Source organism: Rhea pennata, chromosome 13, assembly GCF_028389875.1.
Source record: "Rhea pennata isolate bPtePen1 chromosome 13, bPtePen1.pri, whole genome shotgun sequence".
Lineage (NCBI taxonomy): Eukaryota > Metazoa > Chordata > Aves > Rheiformes > Rheidae > Rhea > Rhea pennata.
Window position 1 is genome coordinate 18,273,318 of NC_084675.1, and position 23,489 is coordinate 18,296,806.

General features: G+C 41.3%; 1 long non-coding RNA gene across 1 annotated transcript in view; it reads right to left on the minus strand.

Annotated features, from left to right (window-relative positions):
- Positions 1-541: 541 nt before the first annotated feature.
- LOC134146117 (uncharacterized) overlaps positions 542-23,489 on the minus strand; it is a 29,049-nt gene continuing 6,101 nt past the window's right edge. The window contains exons 3-4 of the long non-coding RNA XR_009959778.1: positions 22,544-22,762; positions 542-659 (exon numbers count right to left, since the gene is read on the minus strand). This is a non-coding gene — a long non-coding RNA (uncharacterized LOC134146117). The remainder of the gene's footprint in view (positions 660-22,543; positions 22,763-23,489) is intronic.

Below are 23,489 nucleotides of genomic sequence, written 5' to 3' on the forward strand. Positions count from 1 at the left end.
AGGATCAGAGCTTACAGCTCAATGAAATTCAATTTTCTTATACAAATACACCAGTGTGTTTTGAGACTATACATCTAAAGGTGTCCACAGGCAAAAATCTAAATCATTTGGCTTTTGGAAGAACAAAAACTATATTAAAAGTAGAGAAACTAGTGTGAGTTTTGAGAATCTTCACAAGTGTCTATATTTCTACTTTAAGAACTTCTTGGCCTGTTTGTGTAATGTTTTCCCCTTTCATTTAAATTTCCCATGAAGAGTTTGTGGCGATCATCTAAATGAGCATTACCAGGGTTGTCATATGTTGATTTCCAATTCAAAGTTCAACATTGTAACACCCACTTAAGATTATTGAAAAAGAAAGAAGGAAATGATTTGTCAATAATAATAACAAAGAATATCTCTCATTGTGATTTGCCTATGCATTTCCAGTGGGTCACAAGGAGTGCTTGATCTTGAAGGCAAAGGATTCAAAGGAGTGAAAACTTTTTGGCTTTGGAAGGAAATAACATTTTTAATGCTATACAACCATTCTTACCTCCCTTCGTAACCTTTCTGGGGGGATCACAATTCACCCATGAAGACCTGCTCATTGAATGTAGCCATATGAAGCTTGTGCTTCCATTTGGGTCATGTCACTGTCTTCTGCTGGAGAAGTGGGTCTGAAACCAAAGCAGACACACAGTTTGAATGAACTGCCAAAAAGCAGAATATTCCAAAATCTGGAAGACTGGTTAACACCAGTGTCCTACTCAGAATATTACACATCACAGAAACTGGTTGAAGAAGGAATGTTTCTATATACAATACATGCAAGCTCCCACTATCACTTAATCCCTCTTCCATCTATGCCAAATTCCAGCTGCAGTCCATACTCGCCTCCAAAGAACCAGAGCTCATAGCAAAGTAACAGTCTTATCTATTGGCTCCTTCACCATCATTTCACAACAGATATCACATGATTAGGTGTTAAGTGGGACTATTTGCACTTTTGCTTATGGCACACATAATTACATAATTTTGTATAATGCCAAAATGACTGTTTAATAACAGCTGCACAAAACAGAGACATTGGTTGGATAGCACAGAAAATACAATCTTAAATAAAACCTGCACAGTAAAAAATAAACACACACACAGATGTATATTTATACACCTTTATGACTTCTTGACCTAGAATATTTTTGCAAGTCAATCTAGTTAATGGCTCTTAGGCACGATTTTGCCTCTGCTCTTGCCTATGAAAGTTTTGCCAAGCAGAGGCCCCGAGTCCTTACAATACTGTTTGTGGTTTGACAGATCCTTAAACTCTAATGGAGAAAATGCTCTGAACTTATAATCTCACCCGATCGGCTGTCGCTGGTGTTTGTCACCGAGCAGGCTGGCACTAGATGGCTCTGTCGGTGTTTTACGTACGGTAGAGCAGCACATATTTGTACTCCAAGTTTGCCAATGCTTTCAAGCTCTCTCTGGAAGGAGTAGAGTGGGAAAGGTAGGTGTGGGCAAACTGCATACAGCTACCTTCTGCACAGCTCTTTTTAGGGAACTCAGTGAATATCTCTCCTTGCCATAAAATATAGGGAGGAAGATAAATTTCAGTTATTTGTATTATTTTTCAGAAAAAGATGTGTCCTAATTTCATATTACAGTAACAGAACATCCATGAACTTTAATTAAAGTCACCATAAAGCATCAAGGTTAGTTAGAAATGTCGCTATAATTTAAAATATGTCCTAAATATATGAGTAAGGTGGTGACAATGATAAGAGTCTGACAGAGGTGCTCTGTAGAGGTCAAAAGGAGATCACCATTTGTTTAATTTAAATAAATCAATTTGTTAAACAAGGAGCTACAGAGATTATACAGTTGGAGGGTGGAGAGTAAAGAAAGATAATTATTTTTGTTTGCATAAATCATTTTCTTATTACTTGGGGATCAGGGTAGTATTGTTTGGGTTCGAGAAAAAAGGGCAAAAGAAGATAAGTGTATCAATTTGCTGATCAGGGTTACATGGGATTTTGCTGCTGGGGCTGGAGAAAGGAAGGAAGATCATTATTTTTATTTAAATAAATCAATTTGTTGCGATCAGGGATCACACAGGGTTGTGCTGTTTGCAAGGAAGGCATAGGAAATTCTCTTTTTATGGGTAGTTATTCATAGAACAAATGTTCAGACATTCCTCTATCAAATGGAGAAAGGACAAAAAACTTCAAAACCCCAAAGCCGTGTTCTGACTGCTTTCGTCTGAAAGACGCCGTCTTTCTACCTGTGTGGTGCTCTAACATCTTCCACTGGTCGCCAGTTTGAGCTAAAATAACAACAGCTGTTACACTTTTAATAAACTGAATTAAGATCACGTGTACACACGTGTGTGTGTGTGTGCACATATATACGGTGTATAAAAAGCATATATATTGGTAGGTAACTAGATGGATAGACAGATAAGAGCTAACACGGCCCGATCCTGCAGAAGGGCTTGCGGTTGGAGCCAATGCCTGCTGCAACTAATGGAAACACTCTGCCTTCCCCGGACATCGGGTCAGTCCTTCAGTGCGCAATATTATCGAAATCAATGGCAGTTCTGTGCACATATACTTTAAGGGCCTGATATTTGTTGCTGCTTTTCCGAGGCAATTAATGAAGCTCTGTCTGTAATTTTAAAGGCCCTTCATGAACTGACTGGAAATCTACAGTCTTGAACATCAGTGAACTCATATCCAAAACTAATAGCTTCAGTGTCACTGCCAAAAATTGACTAAGCTCTCTTTGTGCCTGCAAATGGGGTTCTGTAGGCAGTATCCTCCTATCTGCCTTCAAGGGATAATCTCCTCTTACAAATAAAACAATTGTTTCATTTGCTCACTGCAGTGGTTGAATGAGGCTGCAGAAACGAATCTCCCTGGTTTTGAATACTCCCAAGTCAGTCAAGTGAGGATTTGGGGAAGAGGGTTGCTTTCAATTAACATGTGTTGCTCTTTGTAAAACTAGTTTTAAAAATGTATTTTCGCAGGTCTGGATGTGATTCATGCAAACTAATAAGCAAACTGTGACAGTTATTCTCACTATACACTAAAAAATGGTTTAAATGTAGTATAAAAGTCAAAAATCTGTATCTGCAGGATCTAGGTGTCCCATATACTAACTTGTGGTGAAAAGGAGGAGTAATCTAGTTAGCTCTTTAACAAATGAAAAAACAATGTTTAAGTAATTACAGAAAATAGTGGGCCTCAATCATCCCTTGGTTGGTTTCTCAGACAGTGGTGTAGTTCAGGGGAGGAATTTGCGTTTGTAACAAGGCTGATAAATCTAACCAAACATCTTTATTTTTACAGTACGTTAAAGGAGCATTTTTATTTAGTGCAGTCGTATATCTCCACATTATTTTGAAGTATGCTCCTTTATTGCTTTTATGTCTTCAGAATTGCCTGAGGAAAGCATCCTTTTCTCCCTGTGTTTCATTGTTGTTACCCTTGTAGAGTATACATGCACAAACTTGATTATGATTAATTGAGGGCTCTAGCAAATTATGTTTTTATTCCTTTCCATCTAAGTCTTCCATCTGCTCAAGTAAAAAAAAAAAAAAAAGAGAGAGAGAGAGAGAGAGAGGATATTTTACATTTATAAGGACACTTAGGGCTTTCTGGGTAAATCATCAGAACAACTTCTTCAGCAGTAATGGCTACAAGCGAAGAAAGTCTTCCCTAACTGGTGTTACACCATCAACACATTAATGCATCTCCATCCTATATGCAAGGCTAAGAGAAGATGGTAACAAGTCAAACTGCATTTGATCCAAAATCTTGCTGCAGAACTGGAATCTGAAACTGAATCAAACCAGTTTAAAAGATTGCTCAATTAGATCCTACCACCAAAGAACCACTCAGAGCAGTTAAGGCTTCAGTCTGTCAATATAAGCACCTGTGTCCTTGGGCATAATGCATGTAACATCAGGCACGCTATTTATGAGAGGTTCTGTTGAAGTTCTTACCCAAGGTGATGCAGCTGCATCTAGCAGCCCCATTAAGCTTGGTGCACCACATCAGATAAGGCCCTTCCTTCAGGCCGTGTGATTCAGAGCTGTTCCTTTGCCATTCCCTGGAAACTGGCAAGTGAGTTTGCACTTGGCAGTCTGGGCTTTTCTTAATAGGTTGACTGACAGAAACAAGGAGTCATGTTTAACTTGTACAAATGTAAGGAGGGAAAGACAGGGTATTTTTTTTCTGCACTTAAAGACAGCCTTGTTCTCCAGCTTCCTCAGTGCACAGCATAGTTGATGGGAAAGCAAAATCATTGAGGAATTTGCTCTTCTGGGACGAGAAGAGTTGAAATAACAAAACCCAACCAATTTTAGCAACCAGAATACAGATACAAGTCAGTCTGTAAAAGGTAGGTCTGGACAGCTGGTGGCATACAGGCAGAGCCTTCACATTTCCAGCAAGGTCAACATTAGTGGCATTTTTCTTCCTCCATCAACAGTCTGAATTCAGCTGTTGGCTTTAGTCCAGGCCCCTATGACTAACACTCCAAACGGCTAACAGTACCCCACTCTCCTGACTCATCACTGAAGAAGACAGGTTAACTCAACACACCTTCCACTGAGCAAACAGGGAGCACTGCTGTTATCTGTAACTTTAAGTTGCCTGCAAGGGCGGTGACTCCCACAAGAGGGGAAATAATCATCACCAGAAACATTAGCCCAAGTGTAATGGCCTGCAAAGATTACGTTTGACACCTAGCATGAAAGTTACTGCCACACTCCTGCTCACCGGTGGACAGAGTCGAGGCTAAGCAGTAAAAACAAGGAGCCTGCAGTTCAGCTGAACCAAACTGGGTCTACAGTCAGTCATATAGATATACATAAAAGTAACACAGAGAAAAAAAATAATATGCTTGAAAAGTACTGGTATCTGGTTCTGCTTCTAACAGGATACAAGTATGCGATACGAAACGGAGGCACAGTGACGGAAAATTGCAAATACCAATGTCTACGTTATACTTGTCTGCCAAAGCTCACGATAAAACCTTGTCAAAGATGTCTGGAGAGCAATGCTGTAAAACCTCTCAGCAGTGCACTGAAGATTATACTCTCTGCTAGTCTCAAAGTAGAGAAAGAAACCTCTTTGTCTAACAGATATGGTTTGCACAGCAAAATCACAGCTAACTTGTGACTTCTGTGGAAAAGGCCATACGGATCAAGGGTCCTCCACGGCAGAGTGAAGGAAGGACAGGGCAGTAGATGAACGTTGCATGCTCGGTAGTAGTGTCATTGCTAGTAGTATAGGAAACCATGACCAGCAGTTACAAGGAAAGATGTTCTATTAGGTAACCGCAAAGGAGTTTTATACCTAGCTGAACGGTATTTGATGCTGGTCAAGTCACACTTTCTGTTTTCCAGACTCACCAAATGGAGAGGTTGCATTTACCCACCACCACACGGGGATCTCAGTGAGGATGATTCACCAGAGAGTAAAAATTTTCCAGTGACAGGCAACCCCATTTCCTGCTGCACTGACACAATTATGCCAGAAGTAAAAGGTCTCTGATGACTTCACCTCTCCAAAATTCATAGACCTCATGGCCCCAGCAAATCACACTGAAGATCTGCTGAGGAACCTGGCAACAAGGCTACCTGTGTTTGGGGTCAGAAACCCTGGGAGCAGCACTGTCCTGGCTTGCTCTGGAAATGATTCTCGCCACAGTGTCCTGCTGCATTCCTCCTCCCCTCCCCACATCATGTACACACACAGCGCAGGAGTTAATGCAGTCTGCAAGGGAGAGCTCCACACAAAGCCTCTTTAATTGGGCTTTGTGCAAGTGTGCGAATATCATCCCGATGCTTTCAGGGTACTTGGGGAAACATTAGAATGGCAGTGCTGCAGAAATGGAAAATGCATTATCATCCATTGGCAGCAAATAATTTATTTGATATCCGCCATCCCCTTTTTCCTTGCTGGCTGTGTTTGTGGCCGTATGTGAAATTAATTTCTGAAGAGCTTAGCTAGTAATTATTGGTGAAAAGATCCTGTCAGTCTCTTAAGATCAACAGGAAATGGCTACCGCTGACACAGACGGTGTGTCACATGACTATCCTATTTTTCTGATTTAATAAATATTAATCTTTATGCCTTTTAGGAGCATTGTGCAATATTTTTTTATCTTCTGATTTGACAGGGGAAATGACCAGTACATGCCAAAACTATTGCTACGATATAACAAGGCAAATTTTCCTTATTTATTTTCAAGAGAAGACATTTTTCAAATTAAAATTAATATGTGTGCAGATTACATCTTCTCTTACACAAATCTATGCAAGATGCTATTTAGGGTGTGCCTTTTTTCCTAACCGCAAATTCTTCTAACATCAGATAAAAGAAATTTATTACCATATTCCAATTTTATCTTCTTTTTGCCTAGTGGGAAAGTGCAAAGCAGACAGGTGACCCCCAAAAACCTGCAGGAAATGGTCTTACATCAAGGCACTTGGCAGCAACTCAGAAGATGTCCTGGCTATTGCCAACTCTGCCAAAGATTTTCCTCACTGCCTTGAGCTCACTGCTTTCCTTCTTTGTGCCTCAGTTTCCTAACTGCAAAGCAGAAGGGACGGGAGGGTATAATACTTCCTTCCCTCACCTTTTTCTGTCTGGTCTACTCATACTTAAACTCCTTGAGGCAAGTCTGATTATTCATTTAGCAGACGGGGCTCCAAACTCAGCTGGAGCCTTTAGGCATTACTACAGTATAAATAACAATAATGATGATGGAGTGTTAAAATAGACAGAACTTGCTCCTGGTTCCCTGTAATGTGAATCAAACTGTGGCTGGACTTTTATTTTAACACCCCCCAGCTACTTTATTTATGAGAGGATTTATCAGAAGTGGCCCGGTTTAATTTTCTCTAATTCACACTTTATGAAAAAAGGCAACTGTCCGATTTTCATCTATCCCCCGATGACAGGGCTTCCCAGACATGACCGAAACCCCCGAGCGCAGGCAGGGCCCACGGCACGGCCTGCTCGCGCCCCCCGCCTCGCGCCTCCGCTCCGTCCCCCGGCACAGGCCACAATCGCCGCAGCCGTAGACAAGTTATTAATGGTAATAAAGGGAATTCCAGGAGCTCGAGGTCTTTCCTCGGCATGCCGATTCACAGAAAGAGTTAATATATTGTGCTTACACGGGGCTTTTTGGTTTTTAGCCCGGTGCTATTCCGCTGTTAAGCTGCCTTCCTCCTCGGATGGGAGGAGGAGGGAGCTATTCCGAAAAAAAACGGTCACTTTTAAATAGGACAAATGCATAAAGTTACATATAAATGTGCATGGACAATCACGCAGATTATTATGAGGTGAAAAATAATAATAAAAAAGGTGGTATTTCTTTTCAAACCAGTAGGAAAAGGATTCAAAAGCAGGGCAATCAATATCACCCCGCGATCAACAGGAAATGCTAAGAATAACTGTATATCATGTGTGGCTTCAGATTTACAACCAGGACATATAATCTCATTGTAAGAAGAGAGTCAAGTTCAAGAACTTCGCCTCTACAGTAAAGCTCTCATTTTAACTAAAGAAGCTGAGGTCGACGGCCTCTCAAATGAAACAGATAAGGCGACATAGGGTTCTTGTCAGAAACAAATGTTATGTCTCTCCCTACTGAAAAGCTTAAAGATATTATCAGCAAAAGCCTAGTTGGGCCTGAAATGGGTCCCAGAGAAGTAATATTAACCAGGCTCCTGGCAGATCATTTATTTATCTCAAGCTAAATTCAATAAAGAGAGCCATATATAAGTGAGGGAAAATAATGCAGCTGCTAGTAATTTATCATTGGATGGAAAGTCATTGTTATCCTTATCTCTTCAATGATGTTCTATTTCCAACCGGTAATGAATTATGGGGCTTGCCACATCTTTACTATGTGACAGGTCAACACTACCTCATGGGTACGCGACTGTATTTATGCAATCAATAGGGAGTTCGCTGAGAAAATATTGGCAACCATTCGGTGAGAGTGACCCAGCGCTGGACGGCCTTATGATCGTTGGTGGTGGTCAGCGGCTATAATCGCATTTCTACACTCCTCTGAAACAAAGATTTATCTGAATGCTTTAGAAGAATTTTTCACTCTGCTCTGTATTAAGCTGAGCATGGGAAGCGAACTGCAGGACTGTTAATTAGAAAGCATTCGGCTCATTTAAGCTGGCTCAGCCACCAAAGGGATCTTTTCTGTTCCTTTGTCGCACTTACTAGGAGAATTTATTAAATCAAACTTCAGTACCGGGTTAGCCAAAATTATTTGCGCCGCGACTCCGCGCCGCTCTGCCTCCTCCCGGCCGCGGCCCAGGCAGCGCGCGAGCGCGGCTGCCTGCTCTGCAGCCCAGAGAGCCCTTCCGCCGGCCGCTCTGCAAGGGGGCCCGCCCCACCGGCCCTCACCCCCGGCCACCTCCTCGCCAGCCCTCTCCACGGGGTGGTGTTTTCATTTTGCACCAGAAGGGCTCACGGGGCCCGAAGAAGTGTGGTTTTATACTAAAAAATTGCTAAGAAATACAGGTTTTTAATTTTATAAGGATTTAGGGGGATGGATGAATAACGGCAGCCTGATTTTGAAGAACTTCTCTTAAAAGAGAACAAAGAAAATTTCCAAACACACTACTGTTTTCAGAGAAAAACTGGTCGAGGACTAAGAGGCCCTTTGTCAGTAAGAGCTGCTAATGTGGAAAAAAAAAACATTTTGGCCAGACATAATTTCTAGATGAGGCCATTTGATCTTCATACCACTTAGTTCACAACCCCCCCTTGAGCCTTCTCCTCTACTGAGAGGCAAAAGATTCATGTATTTGTGGCCATGAACAGTTTGAAGAACCAAAGAATCTAGATTTTTTTTTTTTTTTTTTTTTTTTTTTTTTTTAGTTAAAATTTCTAAAGGTAGAAAAATCCATCTGCCTCAAGGCAGAGTCAGGACCTATTTTGCAAAACAAGAGGAAAGAAAGAGAAGCGGCAGGCAGGCGGACAGTGCGCGTTAGGGCCGCGCGTACCGTCGCGCCGCCGCAGCGGGCTGGCCGGAGGAGAGGGGCCGCTGCTCTCCCGCTGGCCGGCATCTCCAGAGGAGCGCGGCAGGACCGGAGAGCACCCGCTTGGATGTATCCAAGCGATACAACGAGAGGAAACGTAAACTGTGTCTTTTTCCATAATACCACAAAGGAAATTGTGAAACACCGGCCAGCTACAGTGCACTTCTATAACGTTTTAGGTGACCTACACGCTATTAGCCAAGGTGGCTAGGATTAACCCAGATGAAAAAACAAACCTGCCCAGCTCTACGCATTGTTATTCCCTGAGCAGCTTCCTGGTTACGGAGACACACTGTGCCTTCTGGCATGTTAACGCGCCTCTCTGGCTCTGCGTGTTTAGGGAAGTCTTAATAATGGAAAAACAAGGGTGTTGCAGGTGAAGGCTGAAGTCCTCTGGCAGAGCAGCGTGTGCAAGAGCTTGACCAGAGCCTGTCGGACTGTACTTCGGCCCAGCCCGCCCTATCAGTCTGCCGGCCCCACGAGCGCTAACGCTCACTCGCAAGGATTCAGAAAGTCAACGAGAGCGTTACCATAGCGTGGAGTAAAGCCCCATATAGCAACGGCGATATAAATTCCATATGGCTCGGCTACACCAGGAGGGGTCTTCCCAGATCACACTGACATACGAGAGCTCTGATTCCTCCAGTCAGTTAACTCAAGGGGTCATCTAGCCGATGCCAGGAACATCTTTCCTTCCTTCTAATAGCTCAGAAAGTATGATGGATTTTTACAATTTAAACAAGTAATGTAAATAGCAAACAATAAAAAATCTAGGTGTCATAACTCATATAAACCAAGATAATCCACAGAAATATACTCCTCGAAATCAGCTATTGACTTCTGAGTCTACCATAGCCAGCACAGAGCCTGCTACTCGTCAGATAGTCTTTCTCATGCAGTTCCAAACACCCTGTCAAAACTGTGTTTAGCTTCTAGCTCCCAGGCCTTCTTCTTACATACCAATCATTCAATTCACTTTGTAATTTCCATTGCTTGGAGTCCTATCCTCAAATTTTTAAAAGAAAAAAACAACAAAACCTAAAATACTCACTTAAAAGTACTTAGGTTTACAGAGGTACACTCTGGTAAGAATGATGTATGTGTTTAATAATATGTTCCCTGGCTAATAAAATACTAGATTATTTTTGGACTACAGAATTTAAATGGAAGGAAGTTTAACCATTAGGAACCTGTTTACTATTACCAAGAGAATAGCCAGTTGGCAGGTCAATAGCGATCAGCAGAAATAAAGAACCATTGCAGCCACCTGTGCTTAAGGCTTGTCCCTGTTAGGGAAAAAATAAATGAAACTGCAAAAATTGAAAAGTAAAGCTAGAGTGTGTTGGGTTTTTTTCATTTTAAAAGAAAGAAATAAAAGACCGATTGCTCTGGGGCTAATGATTTCAGAGTTTAGTGCAAATGATAGCCAGCTCTTCCACACTGTTTAAGATAAAATGAGCAGCTAATACCTGTGTCAAACTTTAGATGAACAGTTGAACCTGAACGATGCTGAAATATCTCTGACAGGTTCTTTGTGCCATGAGGTTTAGCTGTAAAAGGAAGCGTGCATGCAAGCCTGTTTCCCCTTCCTGTGTGAATAGTCCCACCACTGAGCCAGCTGGAGATCAGCCATTTAGTGCTGAAAAGGCCAGCAGACACCTGTGTCAAGTGCATCCTTCCTTTAGCAGATGGAAATAATCGAAGCCTTGAGAGAATTCTCACTCATTGTCATTTGAGGGGTCAGACTGAACCGCACCTGCGAGAGAGCTCCCGGTGCACCCCATGCTGAAAGACCTCGCGTAGAAGCGGGGTCCCATCAGTGTCAGTGGGATTTCTGTTGGGGAACATGATGCTAAGGGCGTCTGTTGCTATCAGGGAACAATTCTCAGAGGTGCTGAAATCTTGTTCCCATATAATGTAAGACATGCATCAATCCTGAAATTAAAAGCAAAAGGGAGATTTTGAATCTAATTTTTTATTTCCACATGAAGACTCTTTTTCTTTCCTTTACCAGTTAGCTGTGGTCAATATGTTTTTCTGTCCTAGAGTCTCCTTTGTGCACATATGAATGTATGCATAATGGTGTCATTTACATACCATTAAAATTAATTAGCATAATTCGGTGATTCAGACATACTGTAATACAAGCACAGAGAACAACTGTATTACTAAATGACACATTTTAATGGCAAGTACCTTACACACTATGCTAAATGTGCCTTATCAAAGACACACAAAGATTATAGTCTCAATACCAGCTAAATATTGAAATAAGAGATATTTGCACGATGAATAAACTTACACAGGATCTTAATTTTTATTCTTTTAGTTCCTCCCAATGAAACACCAAGCTATTAATAACACAAATATGAATTCAGTTCAAGTTCAGATAGTTCAAAGAAGCTCTATTTTTCAGGAGGAAAGAATTTTTCATTTAGTAAAAACTGAAGTAAACAAAGCAGAAGAGATGCTTAAAATTATCAAAGAGAAACTTTACAACTGATCCAGCCAAAAACGGGGTCAAAAATTTTTCTCTAATTGTATATCTTCTGTGACTTCAAGTTTTCATCATGATTCAGGACAAAATGATTATTTAGGAAACCATTGGCTATAAGGCTCCCACTTCAAGGGCTCCGCACGTTGCAAGATGCAACAGCAGCCCTGCAGATGAGCAGTGTGTCCCTGATCACTTCCCAGGGCAAATTTTTAAAGGTTTGATGAAGGCAAATGGCACTCTGCCAGTTTTATACCAGTTAGCCCATTTACAAGTTCACAGTGGGTTAACAGCTGTTACAGATATTAATGGCTAATCAATTGTTATTGATGCAATTATTCTTCTGATCCACAAGCAAAGCCTTAGATAAATGGGCAAATATTAACTTAAGTTCCAGCTGATAAGGTATTCTTCGCCATGCTGGTTAGTATAGGCTTCTCTTCTGAACTTTGATAAGACATTTACCGATTAAAAAAAAAAAAAAAAAAAAAAAAGACGATTCAGGTGAGTGATCGCTGCTGTGGGCAACCTCTATTTCATTATCATAGGACCTTAACCTGCACTTGTCTGATGTTACATAACTTTTTGGTGCCCTGCCCCTATTTGTACTGATTCCTATTACGGAGAGTGAGTATGACCTCGGGACAGTGCTGCCTGCAGAGCCCTTCATCTGCTTTCTGACCGAAGGAAACACTTTTGCCGTGCTCCAAAACATGATGTTGCCTGAAGCATGCTAGTTGCCAAAATACTACTGCCAATGGGTCAGCAAAGGTTGAGAGCACTGCTCCACAACTTGTGCTGTGCATTCCCGTAACAAGTAAACATGAACAAGGTGAGGCTTCAGTCTGAATACTGGGATCCCATTTACCAACACAGAAATAAGGGGAACGAACTCAACAGACTTTTGGAAGAACAAGCTCGCAGGGAGTTTGACTGGAGGATAAGACACATTGTGGACACGGTGCCTTTTACAGGTTTACTTACACAGAGGTTGACTGCAGCACAGCTGATGTAGCTCAAGACACCCGTTCAGCTCACTCAATGCACACTTTCTTCTTAGAAAGCAAACTGTCAGCTTCTAGTTCTGTGTTGACTTGTTAAATAACATGAGTCTTTTTCAACTTCACTATTTCCCGCAGTCAGGCCTTCAAGTATACAAATAAACACTTCAACTGCAGCAAAAATTATATTTTTGTATAACATATAGGAATATCACTGTAAATATTTTAAAGACAGAACTCTAGTACTCAGGATGTCTTATTTTAATGCACTATTCCTCTGAAATCTTGAAAATATTAATGCACTGATTTGTAAGAAATAAATCTCAATACATGTAGGTCTTAGTCTCGACTGAGGTAATATAGGGGGCTGTGAAAGGAGAGGCCATTACAACTTGCTTCCTCTTTTTGTACAGCCTGAGTTCTATAAGCCAGATTACTGATCTACAAGAACAAGCCGGGACTGGCAGTAAACTATCCAGGGCAAATTCCTTGTCCCTTGAGTTTTTAAATCAAGGTTGGATGTATTACTAAACTATGTGCTCTAGCTCGACCGCAAGCTCAATGCAGGAGTCACTGAGTGAAATCCTCTGGCTTGTGGGAGCTAGCCAAGACGGTTATAATGGTTCCTGCTGGTCTTAAAATTCTGTAATATAGGTGAAATAGAAACTATAGGTGAAATTCATACAAGTGCAAAGCCCTGCGATAAAACTTTAAATAGATTTCAGCCAAAGTGCTTAGACAGTCTTAGGCCACCCTGCATCCAATGAGATTTTTAGGGAAACCCCCCTAAACTATACATGGAGAAGAATAGCTATTTCAAGCCTTATTAATATTTTGCTTTGCATACTGTGAGAGGAAATAGAAAGCATCGCCTTCTGCCCCAGGGTCATGGCTGGAAGAAAAAGACCAGCTGGGACCTCTTGTGGAATGCAAAGGAAGTTTATCTGCCTTTGCTCTCATTGGTATCTGCTGGAGGAGCACTTAAAATGTGCATCTCCAAGAACGAAATTCTAAGGGCACTCTTTGGACCATCCATCAAGTTTCAAAAGAGCTGCAGTCAGTGGTGGCTTTGCCACATATCCTCCGGGCTCACAGAAAAGGCACTCTCTACTGAGTAATACTATGGCACCAGTGTAGAAAGACATGTACCTTGTAGTGTGGTTAGGGAGAAAATCTGATCTTCTCCATTTCAGTAATGTGTACTGGAGAGTAAGATTTATCGAGGGAAATGCTGACTCTGCAACTCACTAATTTAAATCATCTATTGATGGGCAAAACACAAGAAATTGCCTTGAGATCTGGAGTGATTTGGGTAGCACATGATTTTAGCATACTGCATTTGGCTGAGTAATATTGCTGGCTCCTGAAATGGGCAGGAGCCCACTGCTCCCATTCCACGATACACAATACCAGGTAAGTGGGCAGAGACTAGCTGCAAATACATTCACACACCCTGTATATGGGTATTAGTAAACGTACAGGTTCCACCATAAAATTATTATATGACTCTTCCCTGGCGTCTGAAATGCATATTATATCACCAAACAAAAGAAATTATGCAAAGATAGCCCCAGAGGCAGAATAACTGTGATCTGCTCAAACTTGTAAATACCGGGCAAACACTTACTAGCCACAATTAATTACCTGTCTCTGCTTGTTTTGTTAAATGATCAAAGTAATACATCCACTAGTTGCAAATGAATGTGACTACTTGTGCAAAGTCATATTTATACTAGAGCAGTGCAGGGCCAGGTCCCGCAGTATTTGTCATTATTCACACACAAGTCACCTGACTGAGAGAATTACTTCTAATTATTTAACATCAGGACTGCGCGACACAGCCAAAGCTCTGCAGTGTTAAGGTGATAAGGATGTATAGCAGAGCAAGGGCAGAATCAATTGTACTTAGGCTTCTCTCTTTCTCCTCAGCCCACCTGACACGCATGAAATATTTGTACAATCCCTCTCAGAAGGACCAAAGTCCTGGAAGTACCACAGTCAGCTCATCAGTGGGCTCTTCCAGGAACACTTCAGGAATGAGGATGGGAGCATATCACTTCCTTTCCCACAGGACAAGGGCAGGGAATACAATAACCACTGTTTTGAGAGACACTGCCGTGCCTGATGAGTCACATACTCTGTCAAACCCGCAGCATTTGCCCCCTTTCAGCAAGAGCTGTGCACAGACCATTAGGCAAGCCTCAGCTTTCTTTCTCTCTTCATTTCTTTGGTACTGTGCAGTATTCTGTATCAGCACTGACTCATGCTGAGGTTCTTCAGAGTAAGTTTTGCCAGCTCCAACACTTTCACACAGTTGTATTTCCCCCTTCAAAGCCCATGGGGTCGGTTTGCCCCTCTGCACAACACAACCGTAACGATGCATCTAACCATCCCAGTGTTTGGCTGGAAACACAGAGCAACAAGGATACGAACAGGGCTTGCTTCTTACGCCACTGCAGCCCTTTGGTAGTTTCCTCCTGCCTGAAGCAGGTTTTGGAGGCAGACAGCTAATACCCATCTCGGGCAACTCAGTCCGTGTTTGCAAACAGTAAGGCAGGAGTTTCATAGACTTTAGCAAATCTGACCCACAGTTTTGCTATCCTCATGAGAGCTTTGCATACTCTCTGCTGATATGGGAAAAGGAAAGCCTTGCAATAAAGGTATGGAATAGGGTTCACTGAGAATTTTGATAAAACATGCGCAAGAGGAGTTCTACTTAGTGCCGGTGCAGACCCATTAAAAGGCATACATGAATATTTATGAAGTTTCCCTTTCTTTCAGAAATTGTTTGTTGCTCTACTTGATCATGCTACTTCTCTAGCTCCTAATATTTTTGGATAATGTTCTTGCCTTCATTTGTAATCACTCTTTATTCGGTGTGGAAGATGGATTTTTCCAATTTTGTGCTATTATATACCTTAGCATGGAAAGGATTAGATGTTTTTTTCTTTTTCCTTTTAGTCTTATTTAACTGCTTGTGAGCTACAGGGATTTATATCCCAGTAAGTCTAATTCCAGGATTATAAGTATCTAGATATCTAGTAAATCATTTAGTAGCATATAGGTTTAAGACAACTCCAAATAACCCCTCTAGTTAGTAATCTGGCTAAAAAATGAAGTTAGCGAGAAGCACTAAATTTAAGCAAGCGTTATAAAGTAATGCAGAATCACTAATTTAGAGTCTGATTCTGCTTCCTTTAAAGGCACTTATAAAACTTATACTCACTTCAGTGGGAATATGGGAAGGCTTCTAAATCTTACTGCTTTAGAAGCTTTCCTTCTTCCTAGCCAAATTATAATCAAAGTCTCCTCCTTCTCTGATTTAAGGTTCAGCTCTCATTCCTACAACTGCTGCTTTTTTATTTAGATAAACACTGTCAGGTTGAGTTGACCCAAAATTTAGATTTATTAAAAATGAAATAAGATGAGCAATAGAAAGCTTTCTGTATTTTTTTTTCTAAACTCTAGCGAAAACAGCTTCTCAGTTTGGACTTGAATCTTCCTTGGCATCATCCACAGCCTGAATATTGCAGCACTGTGCTCGTACACGAAAACAAATAGGGGACAGAGGGAAGTGAAATTGAGTTACATGTTTTCCTTGTTTGGGCTTAGTGAAAAGCAAGCATGTGTTATTACAGATTAAAAGCAAATTTGGTCTCTCAGGATCTACCGTTTGGAATAATCAAAAGCAATACTAATAGTAAAGATAAGGAAATCAGTGCTTTTAACTGTATCTTTTAACTTGTTCATGTGCCTTTAAACAGGGAATGGTTGAGTGAGAAAGGCTTTGCCCTGGCAGGGTGCTTAGTAAAACAAGGGCTCTGCGCCAGTTCTCACCAGGCGTGTCTAAGGATTCGTCATCCTGCCTTTCAGGCAAGGCATTGTTCCACCGGCAGTAACAGAAGCAGCACTGCAGACATACAGGTGTTTCAAGGTCAGGTTTCTGTTTGGGTTTTGAGATGCTGGAGGGTGTTAAATCCACCATTTAATGTATTTGTAGAATCAACTGACTCTCTCCAAGCAGTGTGAGAAGGTGGCTCTCTACCTGCTTGTTTTCGTGCAGGAGAGGATACCATGGAGCAAGAGGCTGCTCAGTGACACAAACCGCAGCACGGAGGCCCTTACCGCACAGGGGGAAAGAACCTGGTTGCTCAAACAGGGCCTGGAGGAGACCAGGCCTGCATCTGGGGTGGGGCCAAGTGATAAACCTGAGCATCCCTCCCACCCTTAAGGGTACCTGCTTGTTTAAACTCTCTTTATATTGGGAGTGTCAGAGGTGGGGGCCTAGAGGAACTGTCATAGCCAGAATTAACAAGTGCTCTACTGCAGAACAGATACTAAAAGGCCTTTCCAGACAGAGGCCTTTTGCCTTCATGAGTGTCAGCATGGGTTCATCTGAGGTTAAGTTCTGTGGTGAGGAGAAGGTTAGGTTAGGTGAGGAGCCCTTCCCATCAAACCAAACTTGAAGGAAGGCCAGGACTGCAGGGCTGGATTAGGACTGGGCACATCCCAGCACGGAGTGTGGTGAGTAAGATGCATCACCCCGAGAAGGCATGGAGTCTCAGTAATGCACCTTGCATTTGCAACTGCTTTCCTTGTGTGGGACGGGAAGGTGGGATGAATAGTTTATAACTTTCCCTTGCACTACTTGCCGTTGGAGGTACTGGCACAGTGAGCAAGGAGAGCAGACAGCCACGGCTCTGCCTTTCTCCACGTTCTCCCTGCAAGGAGGGGTAAAGGAAGCAGCCAGACCGGTTTACTGCGGCACAGTGGGATCCACGGCCCAGGGAGCCAACACAGGGAATGTTAGAGAGGTCAGTAAGCTTATCTCTTCCCTATGCAAGAGAGGAATGAAGTCACCATGTAGCCTTCCTTCACTGACCACTTCATGCTCCCCGCAAACCTTTCCCTACCTGTGGCCACAGCATGTTCAGCTCGGTCCGTTCAGACTGGCTTGAGTTAGCTGATTTATAAAAGAACGAACGCTAAATATGGAGAAATAATGCAAGCCATTGGTGGCATGTCATCCTGGTACATCATTCAGAAAATTTCGTGTGTAACTAGACCTTGTCAACAAATCTGCCTCAAACAGTGTGCAGGATCAGCAGTCTGGAGTTTCAGAAACAGGCAACTTCTAAATCCACCATCAACTCAGTAACATCTCTGCCTGAACGTGATAGATAAGGATTTCAGGAAGGCATGTCAAAGATAAAAGGAAAGCTACCCCCTTGCTCTTGTTTAATTTCCCTTCCAATTTCCTAAAAGGCCTGTTGCAGGACTGACTGTCACCAGAAAGATACAGGGCCCAATTTACAGCCATTGCACTGAACTGCAATAAGCAGCTGCACTCTATAATTTTCAAGTAACACCACATTTATGAAAACTGCAACAACCCCTTTTGCTGTGATTTGTAGACTCTGGTGCCAGAAGAACCAACCTCACTCTCATGTAACAGAGAGCAAGAAGTGAGTGAAAAAGAGGAAGAGAAGCAAACTAGCTGCTGCCTCAGCATGTATGTAGGTTGCAAAATAAATAAATAAATAAAACTCTAAAAAAGTGTTAATGAAATATCCGCTAAGAGTAGAAGGGAAGATTAGAGATGACAAGTTGGCCATAGGGCCTTCTTCAGGCTCTTCCAGACAGAACTGAGACAAGATGACAAATTGAGAAACTGAACTGTGTTGACATGGCCTCTATTTTCTTAAATTTCCTGCTCCTTTTAATTTATATTAATAAAAAAAATTGTAAAATTAAAATGATAAAAATCTTACTTAGGCCTGTAATACCATGCAGTTTTTCTAAGCATCCTGTACCAGAGATCTGGAACAAATACAAGTGCAGCTGAAATATCCAGAACAGACGATGTGTTATATTTACTGAGTAATCACCTCTGATTTTTTCACCACAGATCTAATCTGAATGGAAAGAGTTCAGCATGAGTTGGATGACCCAGATCATCCTACAGTTTTTAGGGAGAGCAATGTTGCTATGACAAGATTGAACTAGAAAATATTGGGGCTAGGGTTTATTATCCTTTTTTTTTTTTTTTTTCCAAAATACTATCAAAATCAGTAGAAAAACTTGCACCAAGTCTAATCTCATTTAAAAAAAAAGCTAAATTCTGTCTGAATTGGGGACAAGCTTGCAGCATTTCGGAAACATTCATGAAGAAATGAGAGGTGCTTTTATAAATAGCTAGAACAGCAATCAAGAGTTTCCTCCCCTTTTACCTTCCCAGACTCAAGGCCACATTATCACCATTTAGCTCACTCTGCGCTTCAGGCAACTTAAAAGCAATAAGCTGAAGTGTCTCCTTCTTCCCCCAGAAAAGTAGCTCCATAATTAAATAAATGATACCCCTGCCTTTAGCTTTGCTGTGTGGGAATTTCTTTCCCAATCTGACTTTTGGGAACTGGGAGTTTGTCTCTAAATTGCTCAGCCTAAGCAAAGGGAACATAAGAGATTTTTCAATTACATCATTTTATTTTTATCATCATCATTATTATTATTATTGTCATGATCTTTGGCGTTTTAATCATTACCTAACCCAGATGTATAGTGCTGCACAGCACGTAGTCTGCTTTCACATTTCAAAAGAGCCCAGCCACGCAGAGATTAGAGGTCCAACAAAGAGTTTATCGTAAGTACATCTAGTATTGTTTCTAATCACTGAACTGCACAAACACCGGTACAATAGAGCTGAAGGCTGGCAGGTTGTGGAGCTATTCCTCATGCAGGGAGCTCACTAATAAGGACGTTTCAGGCAAACGGCCTTTTATTAGCTTCAGTTATTTATTCAGTTGTATTGCTATTTCGATGCTCACTCCACTTTGCCCTTCTGAGGCTGTAGCAGCAAATCTGATCCCCTCTGAGGACAGAGGGTTGGAAAGGCAATAAAACAGGTCTGTCTTCACCATACCAGAGCAAAGTGGAAAGTGAGGAAGACAAGACAGAACATGAGTTTCCATCTCCATAACCTCCTCTTCCCTCTGCTCTTCCCTCTTTCTTCCTCAGCAGAGGAATAGACTTCATTGCTCCTGCTGCAGTGACCATGCATGATATCTCTGTGAGGGCCTTCTCACAGACCTGGACATCATTTTGGTGTCAGAAAGCACACTCAGCCATAGTGAGGCTGGCCTTTAAACACCAGGAACCCTCTGGGCTTGTGCAGGAACCTATGAGAGCTGGAGCTGGTGCCAGCTGAGTTCCTGCCTTGAGTCTCAAGGTGTGTGAAGGCTCTGCTCACAGGCCATTCACTTGTACTTCTGGCCAGTTTCTGTTCAGTGAAGTCTAGAGAGATGGGAAATGTTTCTCTAAAGGTAGCCACTTATATATGGTAAGCTGACCTAAGTACTCGGGAAGTCTAGGTGGATATCTTCTCTGTGCTAGGACACCAGGATGCTCAGAGACGCCAAGGGGTAGACCAACAAGAAGCCTGGGCAGCACAGCAATGGTGAGCAACTAGGCAGAGCAGGACAGCAGCTCCCTAGTTTCAGCCCTTTTCTTTCTTGACCAGCCAACGCATCTTCAGACTAACAGGTGGGACTTTTAATGAAAGAAGTTATGTAAGGACAGAAAGTTTGATTCATCAAGCCGCCACACTGGCAACACTTTTACAGAGCTTCTCCACCCAAAATCAAGAGGTTTAACCCGTAGAGATAATTGCATCTCTGGCAAGGGCGGTAGAGAACACTTAAAAAGGAAATCAAAGCAGAGAAAAAGGGAAAGCAACATCATTTTGGATAAGTGGAGCAAAAAGGTAAGACATATCTCAGCGTCCCAGAGGAGACTGGCCAACACAATATGCATTCATTCTTATCTCAGAATCGTATTTATCGAAGTAAACTGAGCTTAAGTTAAAAGCAAGCACATAAATCTTCTCTCATTGTCATCTCACAACTCACAGCAGCTGCTAATTATATTATAGATCTTCCAGAAGAATGTATAGTAATTACCAGTTTCAGCGACATCATTAGACTTGCAAATACAGTTTTTGCTCTTTGCAAGTCTGTCAGAGGCAAAGTATTAGGGTCAGACCAAAAATGGGAAAAAAAGCATGGACTCAAGAAACCAAATGGAAATCCCTAACACTACTGGACCTACTCTGATTTGCACTGGTTGAACACAACACCTGCTAAGATGCACACAGATTTACTCTGTTTAACTCTTTCATTTTGTCTTGCTCATCCAAGCTAAAAGTTCCTTCAGGCTTTCCTGATGGACCAGCTCCCAGTGATTATCTGGATCTGAATTAGGCCCAAACTCAGTGTACTGGAATTAGTGACAGTTCTCTTTAGATCTTAAAATATTTCAGAAAGAAAAATTGATGTTATTGGCCTTAGACCGGGACTAAGTTCAAGGCCTCTAGTGTTCTAGGGGAATCCTTGATACTGCATCCATCTATGGATGAAGGGAAACATGTTTATCTTTGCCTTGTTTATTGTTACTTATAAAAAAGGAACGAAATGAAATTTAGTTGCATAACCAGGGCGTGGTTATGCTAACCACTTTCTTCATAAACCACAGCTGAAGACAAACAGTGCTACCAGACATAAATCTTAAGTACTATTTTTATATGCAAACATAGATAGGAAGAACCATGTATATTACTAATTTGTTCTATTTATGCATTTCATATCAACTGAGCTCTGACTGGAATTCTTAAACCAACAGTAATTATATGGGCAAAAGACTAAAGCATTGCCATCCAGGGTAGAGTTTTTAAAAGCATTATGTGACTTAAAAGCTGAATTTCCATTTTGAAAGGTGATTTGGGCACTTCAGTACTTCTATATCACTGGATGTCACCAAGGATCTTAAGTGACATAAGAAATTTTAAAATTTTCAACCTCTCATTAATAATAATATATTCTTCTCTTAAGTCCAAAATATTTTTTGTAGAAAATACAGAAGTACCAATATATATCTATTCAGAATTAAATCTTCTTCAACATTACAAACCCCAAAACAACCATTACTCAAATCTAGGTTTCTGCACAAGGTTGGTAGGACTACATAATAGAGCAGACAAATGGTTAATTTTTCTTTTAGTCCAGTTTGGGCATTTTAGTACCATAACCTCCTCCCTGCTCAAGCACAGCCTATTCTGTGAAGCCACAGTAATGAGACACAATTATACATTTTTTGTTGAGAATTATAATTTGCAAAACATTTTGACATGTTTACTGGAAAGGTCCTATGCAAGTGCAAAGCCATATTATTAATGAGAATAAGCCATGCAGTCATTTAAACAAAGAAACCTTCATAGGGCTTTGCTGCTTCAGGGTCTGTTCTTGCAAAGTGCTGAGTTCCTTCCATTCTCATTCTGAATAAGAGTGGAAATAAGAATGGGACGGGCAAGGTGTAATGTATAATAATCTCACTGGGAAAAGTATCTAAAGAAGAGTTGTAAGATTAATACCCTATTTCCAGGCTTTTACACTACTCGGCAACCACTCAAATCTAACAGTAAACCAGGGGAAAGATTAAAGAGCCAAAGGCCACAAACCTGTTTAAACTAGTATAGTGGGTTCAAAGTTTCCTCTAAGATCTTGGGCTACACTCTCCAGATATCACAGAAGTACAAAACCTAGACAGTCCCACAGATAAGCTCCTATTTATTCTAGATGAACCAAAGAAATACAACAAATCACACCTTGGACCTTGTTCTTAGCCATAATTAATACCCGATTATTTTGGTTACTCACTGAAAAGCAGCTTCAGTATAGCCTTTCAGAAGTATTTAGGAGCAAAATGAGCTGCAGAAAAGAGCACCTGCTGGTACTGAGGAGAAGGAAGGTGGGAAAATACTTGTGCCCCCCAGTCAAAGTGAAAGTGCATCCAACTAGTTGATATTCCTGTTCTTGCTGAATACTTAGTGCGACTCCTGTTGACTCTGGAGTTGGCAGGAGGGAGTGCTGGCAAACAGGAGTGTCAGTGTGAAAGAAAACAGAGGGAACAAAGAAGTAATAATGCAGAGTCCTTGCTTACCTGTGCTTAGCATTTGCAAATCCGTGGTGGTTACACAATCTTGACATAGCACTGCTTTTAGTCCTGCTAACAGATGTGATCCAGATCCTTATGTTTAGAGGAAGATCCAACTTCTACCAATGGGAATGCCAACAGGAATCCTTCCTCTCTCTCCAGCTCCAGTCTAACAGGAATAAATATGGTCCATTTTGATGAAGGCGAACCATTTAACTGTTCTCTCTGAAATAAAGCACACAAAAGCTGATTTTAGCATTGCAGAATTTAAGACACTGAGCTTAATACAGAGAAAACCATGAAAGAACATAATCAGTATTTATTATGCTTCAGTAGCACACAATTACTTCAAATATGACTGCTCCTCCAAAATGCCAGGTATTGAGCATAGGCTAGGGGTCCATCCTTGCTCTAGACAGCATGAAGTCTAAAAGACAAGAAGGAGAACTAGCAGAAGAGGAGGCAGAAAGTACATTAAGTTAAACTCAGCACTTTTAAAAAATCAGTTTCATCCTCCAAAGGAAAAATATAGACCAGCTTTTTCCTTTTCTTAACGAACATAAAAAACTTTTTCTCAAGCTGCAAAATATTTAGGAGCTATCTGATGTTCCTAGATTATTAATTGCTAAAGACCTCCTCTACACACTTAGCAAGATCTAGGCTATGACACCTTGTGTCAAATTATTTTTCTCTTGCCTGTAAGCTCTTTCCCTTACAGAAAACCACACTAACTTTGCTGAGAGTCAAGGAAACTCAAAAGCTTTCAATAAGGTTGAAATAGTCTCAGATCTGATGATTACTATCTGTCCTTTGTAGTGAGACTCACGGAACGTTTTTGACAGCTGACCAACAGTTGTCACAACTGGGCAGGCTCAAATTGTGAAAACTGTGCACTGAGCTTCAATACATTGACTGCAAGGTCATCAAGAAATCAGTTCAAAGCAGGAAACCC